The 21,695-nt window shown below is 39.2% G+C and overlaps 1 protein-coding gene across 21 annotated transcripts in view; it reads left to right on the forward strand.

The window, feature by feature from the left end:
• The window catches only part of GTDC1 (glycosyltransferase like domain containing 1), a 502,335-nt gene that overhangs the window by 11,992 nt on the left and 468,648 nt on the right, over positions 1-21,695 (forward strand). For 3 of the 21 annotated variants that reach the window (XM_069577664.1, XM_069577655.1, XM_069577658.1), the window contains exon 2: positions 16,137-16,246. The exons of the other annotated variants lie outside the window; for them this stretch is intronic. The gene's annotated coding sequence lies outside the window, so the exon portion shown is untranslated. The remainder of the gene's footprint in view (positions 1-16,136; positions 16,247-21,695) is intronic. 21 annotated transcript variants of the gene reach the window in all.

The raw sequence follows: 21,695 nt of genomic DNA on the forward strand, positions 1-21,695 counted from the left end.
AGCTCTCTGCCCTGGAATGATAGACCTACCGAAGAAATACTCGTCAAACCAATGGATGGAAGTAAGGCAATGACACTAGATGCCATGTTACCTACCCACTAAATATTCTCTAGGCCAGGGGTCAGCAGCCTTCTTTTCAAAGTACCAGGTAGTAAATATTTTAGGATTTATGGTCGATTATGGTCTCTGTTAAGGTGCCACTGTAGTGTGAAAGCAGCTAAAAAAATGAATGAATGAGTAGCTGTGTTGCAATGCAGTTTTATTTATGGAGACTGAAATTAGAATTTCATGTAATTTTCACATGTCTCAAAATATTAATCTTAAAATTTTTTTAAGTCATTAAAAAATATAAAATCCATTCTTAGATCATGACTATGTAAGAACAGGCAATGGGCTAATGGGCTCTGGTTTGCTGATCTCTGTTTTAGGAAAATAAATGACTGTCAGTTGTAATACAGAAAGCTTATTAGCATTATTGAAATAGATGTTCTCTAGGACAATGCTGTTGGTGACACTGTCTTGTTTTATAGGTGGCACTGATGATAAAAATCTGTTCAAGAATTTAGATGTGACATCTGCAGCAGGTTCAGATCTCTCAGCTATAAGACAAACTGGATACTTCATAAAGATTTTCATCTATTATGCACAGAGAGCCAAAATCCGTTACTGAAATTGTCTGGGTGAACTGCCTGCTGGGTCCAGTGATGCACTAGTAGACAAAGAAGCTGAACAAGAAGGCTGGCCTATTTGGATTACTGGCAGAATGTGACACCAATATGGCATCAAGCCCTGCTGTGATTCCACGAACTTCATGACTGAATAAAGATTTTTCTTTTTGAGTGAGGGTGGTTGAAGTAAATTTGATCTTTTACTTGGGGAATGTGTAATATATTATCATGCTATAATGATATATGGTAATTGCTTTGGTAATCAAACCTTAAAGATCCTATTTATGGAAATTAATATAGTTATCACCTTTTAGTATTGGGCTTTCTTACACTAAGGGAAATAATGTAAAGAAAAGTATCTCTTAGCTTAACATCTTTTTTAGCTTAACCTGAAAAACATCTTAAGCATCTCTTTTAGCTTAAACTAAAAGGGTCAAAATAAGGACTGTGATTTCATGTGGAAGTTTTTGTTTGGGGAATTTTTGAAATTTTGCTCTCCCCTAGAATGTGTAAATATGCTTCTGTTTGCTACTGTAACCAGAATTTTCTAGGAAGATATCCTTTTGTGTAGGCTGTTGAACTCGATAGTAAGTAGGAAATCATGCTGAGCAGTATTAATGTGCATAGAACATAATATTATAAATTAATACTAACAGCTACTAATAATAAATTAATATCTTCAGACCTGGTAACTAAATTCACTTGAAATGATTTAATGAGCATGTGTGAACTGGAAATAAACCTATGTATTTTCTAGAACTATTGAATCACAAGAAAACTGGAGCATCAAAGTTCTCTCTGAACCAAAATCAATATTTTATTTGGTTAGAATCCCTGCTTTTGGTATACATTTGTTTATATCAGTTATCGAAACATAGCTTGGTATTCTTGGGCTTCCCTTGTGGCTCAGCTGGTAAAGAATCTGCCGGCAATGCAGGAGACCTGGGTTCGATCCCTGGGTTGGGAAGATCCTCGAGAAGGAAAAGGCTACCCACTCCAGTATTCTGGCCTGGAGAATTCCACGGTCTGTATAGCCATGGGGTCGCAATGAGTCGGACACGATTGAGTGACTTTCAGTTCACAGAAGATTTGAAAGCGATGCTGAGAAATGAAGTGGGTGGATTCTCTTAAAGTCAAATCCCATTTTTTTCCCCAACGTTTTTTTTTTTTTTTTCATCTAGCATTCAACTAAAATCCTGGCAGCCCAGCATAGAAAACATAGATTACATTTTGAACCATTCATCTACAGAGAAAGATTTTCTCATGACTTACATGAAACCTCTATTTAGGTCTATACTATTCAGTTTGTCAGTGTGACACTGCTACTCCTGCACAGTTTTGGCCAGAGTGCATTGCAGCTAACATAGCCATCCTGCTACGAAAAAACCTGGGCATTGCTGAATAGTGGAAGTTCAGACATCTAATTTACAAGTCAGATTAGCGATCAGAGTCATGCGATAGCTTTATGTGGAGTTGATTTCATTTCATGGTTTTTAAGCTATTTTTTCACGGAAGCAATGCCTATAACTCAGAGACAGGTGTGTGGTAGCATTTGAAAGCCTTAAACTTTTGAATCTGTAATGAAGGGAATGTTCTTACAGATATTCAAATCCTAAAACTCAGGGATTTTGAAATAAGACGCTTTGTCATTCATTTATTGTGCCATAATTGAACGCCCCTGCAGATTTTATTTTGGATCATTGTGATTAATATTTGGAAAGCTTTCCCATTTTCAAATACAGGGCAGTTTAGGGAAGACTGTGATTGTGTGTGTGTGTCTGTGTGTGTTTAAATAGAGCAGCAAAACACTTTATAAATAAGTTATATTTAATAGGAAATAAGGGAATTTAACATTGGTAAACCAAATTGGGATTTCTATTGTTGTCTTCTGGAAACCTTCCACAATGAGGAGTAGACAGTAAATAGTTCCCTTTGTAGATTGCAGTTACTATTTTTCCCTAAAGTAAACTTTTTCCAAAATATACAGGAGAATTCATAGCTATAGCTTGATGTGTGTGTGTGTGTTCAGTCGCTAATTTATGTGTGTGTGTGCTCAGTCGTGTCTGACTCTTTGTGGCCCCATGGACTATAGCCCACGAGGCTCCTCTGTCCATGTTTTTCAGGCAAAAATACAGGAGTGGGTTGCTGTGTCCTCCTTCAAGGGATTTTCCCAACACAGGGATTGAACACATAGCTTGATGTGTGTGTATGTTCAGTTGCTAAGTCATGTCTAACTCTTGGAGATGCCATGGACTGTAACCTGCCACTCTCCTCTGTTCATGGAATTTTCCAGGCAGAAATACTGGAGTGAGTTACTATTTCCTCCTCCAGGTGATCTTCCTGAACCAGGGATAGAACCCACAACTCTTGCATCTCATGTATTGGAAGGCAGATTCTTTATTGCTGAGCCAGCTGGGAAGCCATTTAGTTTGATAGGTTACAGTCACTCTTATTTCACCTGTACTTACTGAAATAGAGAAGACATCTCATAGAAGTGAATATTTAGTTCATTGCAGAAAGGAAGTGCTATTTATTGGGCTTTGAGGACAATTGCAGACAAGAATCTGTGGTAATTTTTAGATGGTTCTTAGGCCAATAAGCCACAGTTAGAACCAGACATGGAACAACAGACTGGTTCCAAATTGGGAAAGGAGTACGTCAAGGCTGTATATTGTCACCCTGCTTATTTAACTTATATGCAGAGTACATCATGAGAAATGCTGGACTGGATGAAGCACAAGCTGGAATCAAGATTGCTGGGAGAAATATCAGTAACCCTAGATATGCAGATGACACCACCCTTATGGCAGAAAGCACAGAAGAGCTAAAAAGCCTCTGATGAAAGTGAAAGAGGAGAGTGAAAAAGTTGGCTTAAAACTCAACATTCAGAAAATGAAGATCATGGCATCCAGCCCCATCACTTCATGGCAAATAGATGGAGAAACAGTGGAAACAGTGTCAGACTTTGTTTTTTTGGGCTCCAAAATCACTGCAGATGGTGATTGCAGCCATGAAATTAAAAGACGCTTACTCCTTGGAAGAAAAGTTATGACCAACCTAGACAGTATATTAAAAAGCAGAGACATTACTTTGCCAACAAAGGTCCATCTAGTCAAGGCTATGGTTTTTCCAGTAGTCATGTATGGATATGAGAGTTGGTCTCAAAAGGAAACTGAGCACTGAAGAATTGATGCTTTTGAACTGTGGTGTTGGAGAAGACTCTTGAGAGTCCCTTGGACAGCAAGGAGATCAAGCCAGTCCACCCAAAAAGAAATGAGTCCTGAATATTCGTTGGAAGGACTGATGGTGAAGCTGAAATTCCAATACTTTGGCCACCTGATGTGAAGAACTGACTCATTGGAAAAGACCCTGATGCTGGGAGGGATTGGGGGCAGGAGGAGAAGGGGACGACAGAGGATGAGATGGCTGGATGGCATCACCAACTCGATGGCCTTGAGTTTGAGTAAACTGCGGGAGTTGATGATGGACAGGGAGCCCTGGCCTGCTGCAGTCCATGGGGTCGCAAACAGCTGGATACGACTGAGTGACTGAACTGAACTGAACTGAAGCATCCTTATATTCTAAAGAGTAATGTGGGGCTTAGTAAAAGAATACGATTGTGGCATCCACTCCCTATAACATAAGTGGAATTAGAAAAGGGGTTTTAAAGATGTCATTCAAGGGCTTCCCTTGTAGTTTATTGGTTAAGAATCTGCCTTGCAATGTAGAGGACACTGGTTAGATCTCTGGTCTGGGAACATCCCACATGACACGCAGCAGCTAAGCATATGGGCCACAACTACTGAAGCCCACACGCTTTAGAGCCTGTGCTGTGTAACAAGCCACTCTAGTGAAAAGCCTGCACACTGCAAAGCCTGCAGCTAGAGAGTGGCCCCGTCCCTGCTCGCAGCAACTAGAGAAAGCCCATAGCCAGCCACAAAGGCCCAGCACAGTCCTCCCCCACAAAGTGTCATTCAAGGGAAGAATTGTTAATCTAGTGGAGAGTTGGTTGTGTGACATTTCCCTGTTTCTTTTTCAAAGGGCCTTTTATTTCCAGCCCAGGATTTGGGTATATCTTCCAGAAAGGTAGATTGGTATTTAATTTCTTGTCTGGGTGTTTAATCAGCTTCAGAATCTTGTTTATTGATACTGCAGTAGCACCTTCCATAGACTTCTTGAGAGATGATGGCATACGTTTCCTAGAGTTCGGGGCCCTTCCTTAACTGACTCATTTCTGGAGGGGAGGAGAATAAGTGGAGCTAGTCAGTTGGCATTTTGAGTTTCAGAGGGCAGTAGTGGGAAGAGCTGATGTTTACACCTAGTGTGGTGAGCAGGCATAAGTTTTTTTGGGTGCCGTGGGAAGTAACCAGGCTTGAGGTAGTCTTGATAGCTCCTGGGAAGGTGGACTGCTTGCCCTATAAGGGGACTTTGGGTAGGATGGTAAGAGGCCAGCCTTAGAGTGCATGCCTCACACCAGGGAACTATTCAGGGTGGGAGGCTTCTTGAAATTTAAAGCCCCCCTTCTGTGAAGACCTGAAACGTGCTGTCCAAGCTGGGCCTTGAGAATGAGACGAGATAGCTGTCATAATTACATAAGGATAGCAGATGATCTTACTTCATGGCTATCAAGTAAGCCCCCATTAAAGTAGGCATGTGGGACACTTGTCCCTCTCCTATCCTGATCTGGCAGAACCAGGAAGTGAAAAAGGAAGTGGAGAAAAGTGAAAGAACCAGTAAGGATTTTGAGAGAAAGTGGTATGTTCTTCTTGCCTGGCTTGGCTGAGGTTAGTATATGGATTCTCTGAGTAAGATATGAAATTGAAGGAATACATTAGACTAGATTGTATTTTGCAATGTTTGAAAATGACCGAGAAGCAGTCGTTTTATCTGGAATGTTACAGAGAGATGGGGAGTTGACTTCAGTTCAGTCGTGTCCGACTCTTTGTGACCCCATGAATCGCAGCACGCCAGGCCTCCCTGTCCATCACCGACTCCCGGAGTTCACTCAGACTCAGTCCATTGAGTCAGTGATTCCATCCAGACGTCTCATTCTCTATCATCCCCTTCTCCTCCTGGCCCCAATCCCTCCCAGCATCAGAGTCTTTTCCAATGAGTCAACTCTTCGCATGAGGTCGCCAAAGTACTGGAGTTTCAGCTTCAGCATCATTCCTTCCAAAGAATTCCCAGGGCTGATCTCCTTCAGAATGGATTGGTTGGATCTCCTTGCAGTCCAAGGGACTCTCAACAGTCTTCTCCAACACCACAGTTCAAAAGCATCAATTCTTCGCCGCTGAGCTTTCTTCACAGTCCAACTCTCACATCCATAGATGACCACAGGAAAAACCATAGCCTTGACTAGACGGACCTTTGTTGACAAAGTAAAGTCTCCGCTTTTGAATATGCTATCTAGGTTGGTCATAACTTTCCTTCCAAGGAGTAAGTGCCTTTTAATTTCATGGCTACAATCACCATCTGCAGTGATTCTGGAGCCCCCCAAAATAACGTCTGACACTGTTTCCACTGTTTCCCCATCTATTTCCCATGAAGTGATGGGACCAATGCCACGATCTTCGTTTTCTGAATGTTGAGCTTTAAGCCAACTTTTTCACTCTCCTCTTTCACTTTCATCAAGAGGCTTTTTAGCTCCTCTTCACTTTCTGCCATAAGGGTGGTGTCATCTGCATATCTGAGGTTATTGATATTTCTCCCGGCAGTCCTGATTCCAGCTTGTACTTCTTCCAGCCCATGGTTTCTCTTGATGTACTCTGCATATAAGTTAAATAAGCAGGGTGACAATATACAGCCTTGACGTACTCCTTTTCCTATTTGGAACCAGTCTGTTGTTCCATGTCCAGTTCTAACTGCTGCTTCCTGACCTGCATACAAATTTCTCAAGAGGCAGGTTAGGTGGTGTGGTATTCCCATCTCTTTCAGAATTGTCCACAGTTTATTGTGATCCATGGAGTCAAAGGCTTTGGCATAGTCAATAAAGCAGAAATAGGTGTTTTTCTGGAACTCTCTTGCTTTTTCCATGATCCAGTGGATGTAGGCAATTTGATCTCTGGTTCCTCTGCCTTTTCTAAAACCAGCTTGAACATCTGGAATTTCACGGTTCACATACTCCTGAAGCCTGGCTTGGAGAATTTTGAGGATTACTTTACTAGCGTGTGAGATGAGTGCAATTGTGTGGAAGTTTGAGCATTCTTTGGCATTGCCTTCCTTTGGGATTGGAATGAAAACTGACCTTTTCCAGTCCTGTGGTCACTGCTGAGTTTTCCAAATTTGCTGGCATAATGAGTGCAGCACTTTCACAGCATCATCTTTTAGAATTGGAAATAGCTCAACTGGAATTCCATCACCTCCACTAGCTTTCTTCGTAGTGATGCATTATAAGGCCCACTTGACTTCGCATTCCAGAATGTCTGGCTCTAGGTGAGTGATCACACCATCGTGATTATCTGGGTTGTGAAGCTCTTTTTTATACAGTTCTTCTGTGTATTGTTGCCACCTCTCCTTAATAACTTCTGCTTCTGTTAGGTCCATACCATTTCTGTCCTTTATTGAGCCCATCTTCACGTGAACTGTTTCCTTGGTATCTCTAATTTTCTTGAAGAGATCTCTAGTCTTTCCCGTTCTGTTGTTTTCCTCTATTTCTTTGCATTGATTGCTGAGGAAGGGTTTATCTCTTCTTGCTATTCTTTGAAACTCTGCATTCAGATGCTTATATCGATTTCCTTTTCTCCTTTGCTTATCGCTTCTCTTCTTTTCACAGCTATTTGTAAGGCCTCCCCAGATAGCCATGTTGGTTTTTGCATTTCTTTTCCATGGGGATGGTCTTGATCCTTGTCTCCTGTACAATGTCACGAACCTCCGTCCATAGTTCATCAGGCACTCTATCCTTCAGATCTAGTCCCTTAAATCTATTTCTCACTTCCACTGTATAATCATGAGGGATTTGATTTAGGTCATACCTGAATGGTCTAATGGTTTTCCCTACTTTCTTCAATTTAAGTCTGAATTTGGCAATAAGGAGTTCATGATCTGAGCCACAGTCAGCTCCTGGTCTTGTTTTTGTTGACTGTATAGAGCTTCTCCATCTTTGGCTGCAAAGAATATAATCAGTCTGATTTTGGTGTTGACCATCTGGTGATGTCCATGTGTAGAGTCTTCTCTTGTGTTGTTGGAAGAGGGTGTTTGCTATGACCAGTGCATTTTTTTTGGCAAAACTCTATTAGTCTTTGCCCTGCTTCATTCTGCATTCCAAGGCCAAATTTGCCTGTTACTCCAGGTGTTTCTTGACTTCCTACTTTTGCATTCCAGTCCTCTATAATGAAAAGGACATCTTTTTGGGGTTGTAGTTCTAAAAGGTCTTGTAGGTCTTCATAGAACCATTCAACTTCAGCTTCTTCAGCGTTACTGGTTGGGGCATAGACTTGGATTACTGTGATATTGAATGGTTTGCCTTGGAGATGAACAGAGATCATTCTGTCGTTTTTGAGATTGCATCCAAGTACTGCATTTCAGACTCTTTTGTTGACCATGATGCCTACTCCATTTCTTCTGAGGGATTCCTGCCTGCAGTAGTAGATGTAATGGTCATCTGAGTTAAATTCACCCATTCCAGTCCATTTTAGTTTGCTGATTCCTAGAATGTCAACGTTCACTCTTGCCATCTCTTGTTTGACCACTTCCAATTTGCCTTGATTCATGGGCCTGACATTCCAGGTTCCTATGCAATATTGCTCTTTACAGCATCAGACCTTGCTTCTATCACCAGTCACATCCACAACTGGGTATTGTTTTTGCTTTGGCTCCATCCCTTCATTCTTTCTGGAGTTATTTCTCCACTGATCTCCAGTAGCATATTGGGCACCTGCCGACCTGGGGAGTTCCTCTTTTGTTATCCTATCATTTTGCCTTTTCATACTGTTCATGGGGTTCTCAAGGCAAGAATACTGAAGTGGTTTGCCATTCCCTTCTCCAGTGGATCACATTCTGTTAGAGAGATGGGGAAGTGAGACCCAAAAGCACATATTTGAAGTGATGAAATTAGAGCATATATCCCACTGAGTTCAGTGTATTTGATCGTTTTCTTACTGTGATAGGATTTTAATTTAGTTGAACAAACCTTTAAGTAAGGTACCTACAATTTCATATGTAGGGCATCAGTTAAGCATTTTAGGTAGATTTTCTGTCCTTGGGAGGTTTCTGTTTTTAGTGTAGAGGTAAACTTGATCCATGGCAGAGTGACATGGGTGCTCTAGACCTAAAAGTGGCAATGCTCTGGGGATATGGAACTGAAAACCACTGGGGTTCAGGGCTCGCTTTGGAGGAGGCCAAGCTTGGTCTGGGCCTTGAAGGAAGAGGATGGTAACAGCTGGGAAGAGGGACATACAGCATGAGGAAATAGTCAAAGGCATGGGATTGGGAATGAATAGATGACTGGGAGAGAAGAATGCTCATCCACACTGAAAATGTTACTGTTTTAAAGAAATGGTTTCAATCACCAGTTCGCCCATGTTAACAAATTCCAGTTGAGGTTTGATTCCTTTACATGCAATTTTGTGTTTTGTTAACATTACACAAAGTATCTTGTGTTATAACATACAGTGTAGAAATGTTATTCACTTTAGAACTTAGATGGCTGTAAGCATCAAAACCAAACTTTTAATCACAAAGTCTATTACTTTCCTTGATTTAAAACAGTAAAATGTAGAGAAGATGAAGATTTTTACGTATGATCTTAAGCATTTGGCAGTGCAGTTAGTTTCATAACAAGTGATTGTTTTTTAAAGCCTTCCCAGAATAAGAATGAGTATCTTGATGCTAGTGTCACTTTTAAATAGCTATAGCTCCAGGAATGTGTCTGTTCACGTTGTTATCTTAAATACACACCTTATCTATCCATATTGCTGTACTTCGGATGTGAAAGTAAAAATAAAGGTGTGAAGTGCCTAGTAGACTTGCATGGATTTATGCAAATCAGGAAGCACATGATCCATTAGTACTAAGGCCCTAATGTATTAAAGTATGGATTATTTCCTAAAGTTTCATACACACACACACACACACACACCCACACCCACACACACACCCACACACACCCACTCACACACCCATGATACCCAGTGATTAACTTCGCAGAAAAAAAAAGATTTTTTTCCCTCTGAACTCCAGACACGTAACTAATTGTTTTATGATATCTCCATATGCATATTTAAAGATATTTAAGTCTAAAATGTGCAAAACCTGAATTTATCTTTTCACTCTAACTTGTTTCATCTTCAGTCTTTCTCATCTAAGTTAATGACAGTCCCATCCCTGTTACTCAGATCACGAACCTTGAAGTCATCTCTGACTCTTCTCTCTCATATCTACAGCTTATCCGTCTATAGTTTATGTTGGCTCTTCATCAGAATACATCTAGAATCTGAATTTGACCACCTCTCCTCACATCTACTACTACCTGGTCAGCCTATTATCTTCTCTTACTTGGAAGAGACTAATTTTAATAGTCTCCTAACTGGTCTCATGTGAGAGTAGGACTACAAAGAAAGCTGAGTGATGAAGAATTGATGCTTTTGAACTCTGGTGTTGGAGAAGACTCTTGAGAGTCCCTTGCATTGCAAGTAGATCCAACCAGTGCATCCTAAAGGAAATGAGTTGAATATTCATTGGAAGGACTGATGCTGAAGCTTAAAACCAATACTTTGGCCACCTGATGTGAAGAAGTGACTCATGGGAAAAGGCTCTGATGCTGGGAAAGATTGAAAGCAGGAGGAGAAGGGGGCGACAGAGGATGGATGGCGTCACTGACTTGATTGACATGAGTTTGAGCAAGCTCCGAGAGATGGTGATGGACAGGGAAGCCTGGCCTGCTGCAGTCCATGAGGTCGCAAAGAGTTGGATATGACTGAGCTACTGAACTAACTAGTCTTCTAGCTTCCTCTTATAATCCCCAACTAGGCGTGTAACCTAGCACTTTGGTCTAGTGTCAGTGCAGTCAGTAGCCAAAAGAATTACAGTTAGAACCTAAGTCAAATGTTGTCTTTGTGACGTCACAGCTTTGTTTCCTTTCTTATTCAGTCTAAAAACTAAAGTCTTTCTAGTAGCTTATAAGGCTCTGCTTGATCTTCCTCCATCTGCAATCTCAGTTTTTGACTGTGTTTCAGTTCAGTTCAGTCGCTCAGTCGTGTCCGACTCTTTGCGACCCCGTGAATCGCAGCACTCCAGGCCTCCCCGTCCATCACCAACTCCTGGAGTTCACTCAGACTCAACGTCCATCGAGTCAGTGATACCATCCAGCCATCTCATCCGCTTGTCGTCCGCTTTTCCTCCTGACCCCAATCCCTCCTAGCATCAGAGTCTTTTCCAATGAATCAACTCTTCACATGAAGTGGCCAAAGTACTGGAGTTTCAGCTTTATCATCATTCCTTCCAAAGAAATCCCAGGGCTGATCTCCTTCAGAATGGACTGGTTGGATCTCCTTGCAGTCCAAGGGACTCTCAAGAGTCTTCTCCAACACCACAGTTCAAAAGCATCAATTCTTCGGTGCTGAGCCTCTTCACAGTCCAACTCTCACATGCATACATGACCACAGGAAAAACCATAGCCTTGACTAGACGGACCTTAGTCAGCAAAGTAATGTCTCTGCTTTTGAATATGCTATCTAGGTTGTTGATAAGTTTTCTTCCAACCCTCTATTCACACCTGACTCTTTTTCCTGGAATAGCTGGCCTCAGGGCCTTTGCACTTGCTCTTCCCTTTCCTGGAATGCTCTTCCCCCTAGATAGCCACTTAGCTTATTCCCTAACTTTTCTTGGGTCTTTTCTGGAATGTTACATTGCTAGTGAGAACTTCCTTGACCATTTTATTTAATGCATCCTCCTTTTTCCAATTGCTGTATTTTTCTAGTTAGCACTTTCCCGAACGAATTGTATATTTTACTTTTTTATGGTCGGTTTTTTTCCTTTTAGGATGAAAGCTTGATGGAAGCAGGGGATTTTGTTTTGTTTACTGCTGTACTATCCCACCTAGAATCATTTTTGGCATGTAGTTCATGCTTGAATACATAATTTACTGAATGAATAAAAGATAATAAAAATTTATTGTGTGGGATTTAAACTTGTAATAAAACCTTTGGGCAAGGATGCTATTTCCAAATGTTTGAATATTACTTTCCCTTTAAATTTTTTAAGTCAAATGTATTGGGGTGTAATTTATATAAAATAGAAAGTACTTATTTAAAATGTACTGTTCAGTGAATTGTGACAGACATATACACCTATGTAACTGCTATTACAATCAAGGTGTAGACTGTTTCCATCACGTCAGAAGGTTCCCTTGTCTCCCCTTGCAGTCACTTATCCCTTTCTCCCTTGTGCTCATTTCCAGGCAACCGTTAATCTGATTTTTGTCACTAGTTTTTCCTACTCCAGATTTTCGTGTAAATACAATCACATATTATGTGCTCTTTCCAGCATGATGTTTTTGAAGCTGCTTGTGTTATTGTATGTCTTAGTAATGGGTTCCTTTTCCCTGTGGAAGAGTGTTCATTGTATAATTGTGCCACAGTTTGCTTTTCCATTTACCTGACTGTGGACATTTAGGGTATTTCTGTTTTACATAGGAATAAGCTACCATGAATGCTCATGTTCAGGTCTTTGTGTCTTATGCTTTAACCTTTCTGGGTTCGATACGCAGGAATAGAAGTTTAGTGACGTATGATAAATGTGTGATTAACTTCGTAAGAAACTGCCAAACTGTTTTCAAAGTAATTATACCATATTCTCCCAAATGTATGAAAATTCTCCTTGCTCCACATTCTGGCCAGCACTTGATGCTATCATTCTTTTAAATTTTGACATTCTAGTGGAGTGCATGGTGGTATCTCATTGTGGTTTTTTTTTTTTTTCATTGTATTTAGTTTCTTTTTTTTTTTTTTTTGCTGTTGAATCTTTTTTTTTTTTTAATTTTAGTTTTTTATTTTTTTAAATTTTAAAATCTTTAATTCTTACATGCATTCCCAAACATGAACCCCCCTCCCACCTCCCTCCCCATAACATCTTTCTGGGTCATCCCCATGCACCAGCCCCAAGCATGCTGCATCCTGCATCAGACATAGACTGGCGATTCAATTCACATGATAGTATACATGTTAGAATGTCATTCTCCCAAATCATCCCACCCTCTCCCTCTCCCTCTGAGTCCAAAAGTCCGTTATACACATCTGTGTCTCTTTCCCTGTCTTGCATACAGGGTCGTCATTGCTATCTTCCTAAATTCCATATATATGTGTTAGTATACTGTATTGGTGTTTTTTTTTCTGGCTTACTTCACTCTGTATAATCGGCTCCAGTTTCATCCATCTCATCAGAACTGATTCAAATGAATTCTTTTTAACTGCTGAGTAATACTCCATTGTGTATATGTACCACAGCTTTCTCATTGTGGTTTTAATTTGCATTTGTTTGTTTACCAGTGACATTGATCTTTTCATGTACTTATTGACCATTTGTTTAATGTTTTGTGAAATATTTGTTTAAATCTTTTGTCCATTAAAAAAATTAGATTGTATGTTTTCTTGAAATTGTTGGTCTATAGATTGCCCTTTTTCTTTCATTAATGGTGTCTTTTGAAGAACAGAAATTTTAATTTTTGAATACGTCTGTTTTTGTCAGTGTTTTCTCCTTCCCTTCCTTCCTTGTGTGGTTCTTTCTAAGAAATCTTTGATTAACTCTAAGTTATAAGGACTTTGGTGTATGTTTTCTCTAAAAGTTTTATGTAATAGTTTCAGCTTTTACATTCAGTCTCTGGCCCCTTTTCAGTTAAGTTTTGTGTAGAGTTTGAGGTAAGGATCAAGGTCCATTCTTTTTCATATTTAGTTTTCCAAGGACCAGTTATGGAAAAAAACTATCTCTTCTCCCTTGTCTTATCTTGAAGCTTTTGTTGAAAATGAACTAATCATATATTTCTGAATCTTTTCCTTGACTCTTTTATATATTAATCTATATGTGTATCATGTCAGCACCACACTGATTCATACTGTCTTGAAGTATGTGTGATATAAGTTGTCCAGCTTTGTTCTTTTTAAAATTGTTTAGGCCCTCTAAATCCTTTTTACTACCATGTCCTTGAAACTTTTATTTTAAATTTATTTCTTTTTCTTGTTACTCACAAAAGGGAGTTTTAATATCTAACCTTGGCAGTTAGGGCCCTCTCCAGTTAGGCTCTAGTCTGCTTTTTCTATCTTTATTTTCTACCTTTTTAATACCTAACAAATACTCTAGGGTCTTGGTCAGTATTCCTACATTTATCTCTTTTTCTTTGGTAATACTCTTTCCTTTCCTGAAAGCCCTTTTTCACCTCTCCCTGTTAAAATCTGAATCATTCTTCAGAGTCTCTCATTTCTTTATGGTGGTGCTTTTCTTACTAGGATATTACAATCTTTTAGGTATTTGTCAAATCCTTCTTATTACATTGTAAGCTCATTGGATGCTTTACTCATCTTTGATTCTCCCATAGTGCCTGACTAGCCCAGAACCTGACACATAGTTGGTGTTCTTTAAGTATTTATTGAATATGTACATAAGTAATCTTCAAATTAGAAAACCTTTAGGGCACCTTAACGTATTAGCTCTCCATTGTGGCTTGTTGAATGACTGTATCTAAGACTGTACTACCTGCAGTCAGCCAGGCTCCTGTCCATGGGATTCTCCAGGCAGGAATACTAGAGTGGGTTGCCATTTCCTTCTCCAGGGCATCTTCCTTACCCAGGGATCGAACCCAGGTCTCCTGTGTCTGCTGCTTTGCTGGTGGATCCTTTACTGCTGAGCCACTGGGGAAGCCCCTGCAGGCATCACGCTGCCTCGCAGAGATCTTTTTGCATGGCTGTAGTTTTAGAGTAGGGAACAGAAAGAAATAGAGGGGCTATTATTTCTTCCAAATGGTGTTCACTCAGTAAAGTCGGGGAGGGGGTGGAGTTAAGGGTGGCTGTGGGAGTTGGAGGGGTTTGCTGTGGGCAGTTACTCATCCTCTAATATAATCCATATCTTTCTCTCTTAACTTTTATGTGAGTCCTTTAACTTTACCTTTGTTGGTCAACGTGATAGTTACTATTTATGTCAGCAAGGGTGAACCAACTAAGCCCTCAGTGACCTGTATACAAATGGTAAACACATGAGTATTTTCTGTGTGCTATGAGTAAGTGTGGAGATGGGTATCATTAATAGAGGAGGAACACTTGGGTGTCTGATTGCCCTTTTAGATTTTCATAGGCCTATATCTAGGTGTATAAATTAGGGAGGACCAAATGTGCTTTGCTTAGCCCAATGTTCACTTACTGAGCAGTCTATTTTCAGATAGTTCTTCAGATAGTGAAAGTCATCCGTCATTGCTTAATTTTATGTACTCTTCCACTTATTTATACCCGCTGTCATTTGCTGAGATCATCCCCTCAAAAAACATTTTCTTGAGGACCCATGATGTGTTGAATGCTAGCGCTGGCACTAAAAAGACAAAAAAAGACATGCCTCCTGAAGGAGTGGAACTTTCAGTTGATGTATCATTATTCAACAGATACTTCTATATCCCAAGGAAGTGCTATAGCATATACAGAATTGTAGCAAGCTAATTTTGTGATCTTTGAATCCCTTTGTTACCTAGAGAATATCAAAAGAGGGAGAGATTTCATTAGGCAAATTCATAGTGCCATTGAAGTGCTGTGTGTTTAGCCCTACCTCTTACGAGATAGGCATCAGAATCTTTCATGAAGCTTAGTGAGAGCAACTGTAGTACATGGTCTGAGGTCACAAAGGACCGATTCTTGCCTCATGCCTGAGAAAGCATAAGGATTCTTTGGCAGTTGGGCTGGGTTTGAGAAATAATTGCACTGCTTTCTTCCTGGTGGATCAGATGGTAAAAAGTCTGCCTGCAATGCAGGAGACCCAGGTTTGATCCCTGGAGAAGGGAATGGCAACCTACTCCAGTATCTTTGGCTGGAGAATTCCATGGACAGAAGAGCCTGGCAGGCTACAGTCCATGGGTTCGCAGAGTCAGATATGACTTAGCGACTAACAGGCTTTTCTCCCAGCAGGTCAGAAGTGTAGGTATGTATCGCAGAATATGACTGTCACCCTGGTGTTACTTGAAATCCTTCCCAAGAAGTTTACTGCCAGGGAAGGAAGATCCTTGCAGTAAGGAGTTGGGTGTATGGCCAGAGGTCAGAAACTGAGGGGACACTGAGGGGGAGCCGTTAACATTAACCAAGGGAGAGCACCATCCCTGGCTCTTGTGCTTGGAGGATCATACTCATAGATGGATGTGTAGACTCTTCCCAAGAGAGGGCAAATCAGCATTACACACTTGCCATCTTCATATAACATTGGGTCCTGTTGGTACAGTAGCAGTCAAGTAAGAACTGTACTGTTATGCCTGACCTCTCCTCCCCTTCCTGTCTTTGATCTGAGTGGGCTCAGAAAACTTGAAAGATGGCAGAAGAGAAACTTGTGAGAAGAGACGGATCTTGTTCCTTCCCTCCCTGACAATGGCCAGCTCTCTGCAGGCCCTAGCTGAAAAGGTAACAGAAGTTTTGGTGTTTACTTTGGAGTTCTGATTATTATTTGGATATAGTCTTTAAATTTTGAAAAATTTTAAGCTTATACAACTGTTGAAGTAATTATCCAATAAGCATCTCATACCTTTTACCAGTTAGTAACATTTGACTACAAGTATATATACAGTGTACCTTTTTGGCCAGTGGAGTGGGCCTGAACCATTTGAAAATGACACTTTATTCCTAATACTTCAACTTTTTTATTTTAAAAATTGAAATATTCTCCTACACAATGCATTGTCACACCCAAGAATTTACTACTGATACAATAATGTTATATAATCCATAGTCCATATTCAAATTTCCCCAGTTGTCTGCCTGAGACTAGTTATTTTAAATTACTGAACTGGGACTTACCATTTCAAGTGATCATATGATTTTCTGTAACGTCTTAGTGATCAGAAAGTCATGAGAATTATGAGTTTTTTTCTCTAGGGCAGAGGTGGTTTTACTGCTGAATTTGTTTAATAGACCAGTAAGAGACAAAAATAAAGTTTTTGCATGAAACCTGCTGTTTCTGCATGGTCAACATGTTGAGTACACTTTTAAAAGGGTATCTCAATTCAGTGTGCTTTTGACTGGTTCAAGAATAGATTTCCTATAGATGAAATAAAATTGTCAGAGCGCTAATAATTGTTGGCAAGGTGATATGGTACATTAAACTCTTTCTTTGCTGCTCTGTGTGTTTGAAAATTTTCATAATAAAAAAGGAGTTTTAGGGTGTTGTGTCTTCTAATATATAGATTTGAGGTACTAGAAAATCATTTGTTATTTTATGCTGTTAATATCAGAGAAAATCAGGCATTAGGCGAAGTCTTTTACAGGTTCCATATTCACATTCTGGGATCTCCAAGGTAAATTTTATTTATTTCATTGAAAAAACAATCATTCTTTGGAGTTCATTACTTGGTAGGAAGGTTTCCCTTCATCATTTCCTTAGATTGTCATTTCTTTCTGAAGTGGAGGAGGGACTGAGCCCAGGACTGGTACTAATAATGGAGTGGATGACCTGGGTGAAAGTTCATGTTGGGTCCAGAACTGAAGCTAAAAGTTATTAGAAGCAGGGTTGAATCTAAGGGATTTCAACATAGTGCAGTGCTGGCTCTAATTCAAATTTATCAGGTAACACAGAGTTCTGAATAAGATGACAGTGGGTAATTTCTCCCAATTAAGGATAAAATAGTTCTAAAACATAGTGTTTTGCTTTGTTAGAATTTGTTTGGAATTTCAGATATTTTGTGTATTAGCCATAGTGATAGACTTGGTGTGGACAGAATTTCTTTTTTGTACTTTTAATAATCTAATAATTTCTGTTCGCATGTTCTTAATACTAAAGTAGGATCTCATAATTTTGTCTTGTAAAACCACTTTTGATGGAAGTCAGTAAAATACCACTGTCTTCTGTATACATTATATACATCAATGATTTCTGAGCGTTAAATACCATTTACGTCCTTTTGTTTAGTATATTTTGTAAAGGTTTTTAAGAATGAATAGTTTAAAGGAATTGCACTGATAAATGAGATGATTGTTGTTGACCTTTGTAAGAAGGGCAATTTAGTCATCAACGATCACTGTTTCTTAGCAACAGAAAGTATCCCTATGCTGGGCATTTCCATATATTTCTTATAAACACATATTTGGAAATATTTAATATGACCTGATGGTTGTCCATCTGTCCTAAATCTCTCACTGCTGCTTCCTTAACTAAATGTCCTAATTAGATTTCACATTCATAACAATAAATTCTTTTAGCTTAATAACCCACCATTTGACTTGAGAATCATTTGGCTTGTCAGAATCTTAAAAGAATTCTGAGAAACAAATTTTTTGTGTGTATTGTGAAGCTAAAAGTTAATGAAAATGCATTATATTTTCGTAATAAAACAAGTATAAAAGATTCTCTTGGGAGCTAGCTGTTTTCTTATTGTCCTTGGCCTCTAGGGAGGTAGTTTAATCACTTGTGATAAAGAAATAGCTTGATTATATTTCGGTAAGTTGACTTATATTCAGTTTAGATCATAATTTATGAAAATGCTAGGTTCATAGGGAATGTTGTATTCATTCATCCATTCAACAAATATTTATTGAGCACTTACAATGTGCCAGACTCTGTCTCAGGCCCTAGGGATACAGTGGTGAGCAAAAACATGGGGTCTCTGCTTCCTGGAAAAGAACTGTGGTTGTCAGAGAGCATAATCTGGTTAGGTAGGGACGACTTCCCCGAGGAAGTGTTTCTTAGGTGCTATCCGAAGAGCGCTCCAGTAGGAGCAGCAAGTGCGGTGAACACCACCGAGCACATTGAGGACCTGTCAAGGCTGGGGAAGCTGGAGCTAGAGAGTGTTTGCATGCCCATAAAATGAGGCTGGAGAGGTAATTGGTTTTGAGAAAGGACTTCATTCTTTGTAGCTGTTTTATGAAATCAGTAGTCATCTTTATATTGACTTCTGTGTAGCTCTTTTAAGATATAAACTATGTTTTCACATATTCACAGATTTGAACCCTAACCTTAACCCTTAGAATTCATTTTTTAATAGTAATCCATTTTGAATGGCCATCTCCTGCTTGTATATACAGGCTTACTTCGTTTTATTGTACTTCTCTTTCTTGTGTGTTGCAAACACTGCTTTTTTAACAAGTTGAAGATTTGTGGCAACCCTGTAGTGTCAGATGATGGTTAGTATTTTTTAGCAAAGCACTTTTTTGAGTTCTTTTTGTTTTTGAACTTTTTATTTTATATTGGATTATAGCTGATTAACAGTGTTGTGATAGTTTCAGATGAACAGCAAAAGGAGTCAGCCATATATAAACATGTATCAATTCTCCCCCAAAACCCCCTCCCATCCAGGCTGCCACATAACACTGAGCAGAGTAGCAAAGCACTTTTAAATTAAGATATGTAACATTATTATTTTTTTTAGACATAACGCTATTGTATACAATAGACTACAGTATAGCATTAATGTAACTTTTATGTACTCTAGGAAACCAGTATATTTGTTTGGCTCACTTTATTGCCATATTTGCTGTATTGTAATGGTCTGGAACTGAACCTACGATATGTCCAAAGTATGTCTGTACCTAGCCCAGTGCCAGCTTCATTTTCAGATACCTTTAATTATTAGAGAGTTCTTTCTCATGTGAAGGCAGAATTTTGTTTTCTAATCATTGATCCTAGTTCTCTGAGGCATAATGAACAAGTGTCGTTTGTTTTTAGATGTATTCAAGTATGTGAAAGCTATTCGTATATCGCTGTAAAGCTTTTTTTTAGACTTTTTTCCCCCTTAATATTTGAAAATCTTCAAATATATACAAAAGGAGACAGACTAGTAGAATGAAACATCCTTCCTGCCCTACTCTGCTTGTACTCATTGCCCATCTTCAACAATAATCAACTCGTGGCTTTACTTGAAAGACAGATACTTAATATATTTTTTCACAGTGTGGTACCAGTTGCTGGAGTTTTAGAACAGGATCTGTTAGTTTCTGGCCTTAAGGAGCTCACATTCCAATGGAGAAGAAAATGAGAAAAACAGTCAAAATAGTATACCATGGTACATACAGTCATCTAATTTGTAAGAGAATTAAAGGATTATGAACAAAAAGTACAGGGTACTATCCTGTTGGTAGGTAGGAACTGGGGTGGAGATTAGTATACAGATTTAGGCTCTGGTCTTGAAGAAAGTGAGCAAGGTAAGTCAAAGTTCACCAGATTTTAAGAAAGTCTAAAATAACCCCGCCCCCTCCCCCCCCCCCCCCTGCTTCATTGCTATGTAAAATCTTGTCTGTATGTACATAAGTAGGTATTTCTGTGGAAAGAGCCCTTAGTCTCTTTCAGACCTCAGAGGTATATGATACAAAATAGGGCTGTTAAATTGTCTCTTGTGGAAGAACTGGATTTGGTAATAGTTAAGGATTTCTTAATGGTCAACTTAAACCCTCATGAGAATTGAAAAGCCAAGAGACTCGGAGACAGATGTTTAGTCAGCTACAAGTAATGTTTATTATTGCAAATAGGAAAATAAATATTTGTACTCTTCTTACAGGCTGGAAATCAAGTATGTAGGTAGATAAAGATTATATATTTTAAAATATGAAATAATTGGTTTAGTTGTTTTACCCAGAGGTCAGGGATTCAAGGCCTAGAGAGATGATGTCATATTCAAAGTATCAATGAAAATACTGTTTCTTTCTTCAGACAATATTAAGGTCTTCACTTAGTCAAGTTTGAAAAGCTGTGTGAACACAAGAAAGACTGAAGAATGTTTTTATATTCAAATCAGTTCTTTGTGTAGAGCCTTACCAAGGATGCATCATTAATGCTGGTCTTGATATTCACCCAGATTTGTTCTTGCTGAATTTTGTGACCCATGTAATGTCTTTTAGTACAGCTTGTGAGAGCATTAAGCATATGTATACATGCACACACAGTTTCCTCTGAGAGATTTTCCATCCAAAGAAGCAGCTACTATGTATATTAGACAATTGGAAGCATGTGCTGTATACTACAGGAGTCCCTATGGTTTATCTCTTAGGTTCTGGAATAGAGGTGTGACAAAAAACAATAATGTAGTCTTCTTTTATTCCTTTATAATGTCACTTGGTGCTTGAGTACTATAGTTAACTCTTTGATCACTCATTTTACGTATGATTTGCCTGTTTATTTATTTCCCTGTTTAGTATTCAGTAACTATATGTATATATATACACACACACGCACTCAAGCAAAAATGATCAACTTAGATTAATTTTTGTAAAATATCCTGGCAATTTTATAGACATAGCTTTGTGCTGCATTTTGTTCATGTGTATGGTCATTTGTTATGTTTGAGTGTTTCTGAAATGGAATTATTTGATAATTTGTGTAAATGATCCTTAGAAATGATATAAAATGACAAGCTTTATCCTTTTAAATTGATTGGATTTAACTAACTCAGTTCAGTTGAGTCGCTCAGTCGTATCTGACTCTTTGCAACCCCATGGACGGCAGCACAGCAGGCCTCCCTCCCTGTCCATCACCAACTACTGGAGTTTACCCAAACTCATGTCCATCGAGTTGGTGATGCCATCCAATCATCTCATCCTCTGTCGTCCCCTTCTTCTCCCGCCTTCTATCTTTCCCAGCATCAGGGTCTTTTCAAATGAGTCAGTTCTTTGCATCAGGTAGTAAAAGTATTGGAGTTTCAGCTTCAGCATCAGTCCTTCCAATGAATATTCAGGACTGATTTCCTTCAGGATGGACTGGTTGGATCTCCTTGCAGTCCAAGGGACTCTCAAGAGTACTTCTCCAATACCACAGTTCAAAAGCATCAATTCTTCTGTGCTCAGCTTTCTTTATAATCCAACTGTCACATCCATACATGACTATAAACCATAGCTTTGACTCGATGGACCTTTGTTGGCAGAGTATCGT

The sequence above is a fragment of the Ovis canadensis genome, chromosome 2, assembly GCF_042477335.2.
Source record: "Ovis canadensis isolate MfBH-ARS-UI-01 breed Bighorn chromosome 2, ARS-UI_OviCan_v2, whole genome shotgun sequence".
NCBI lineage: Eukaryota > Metazoa > Chordata > Mammalia > Artiodactyla > Bovidae > Ovis > Ovis canadensis.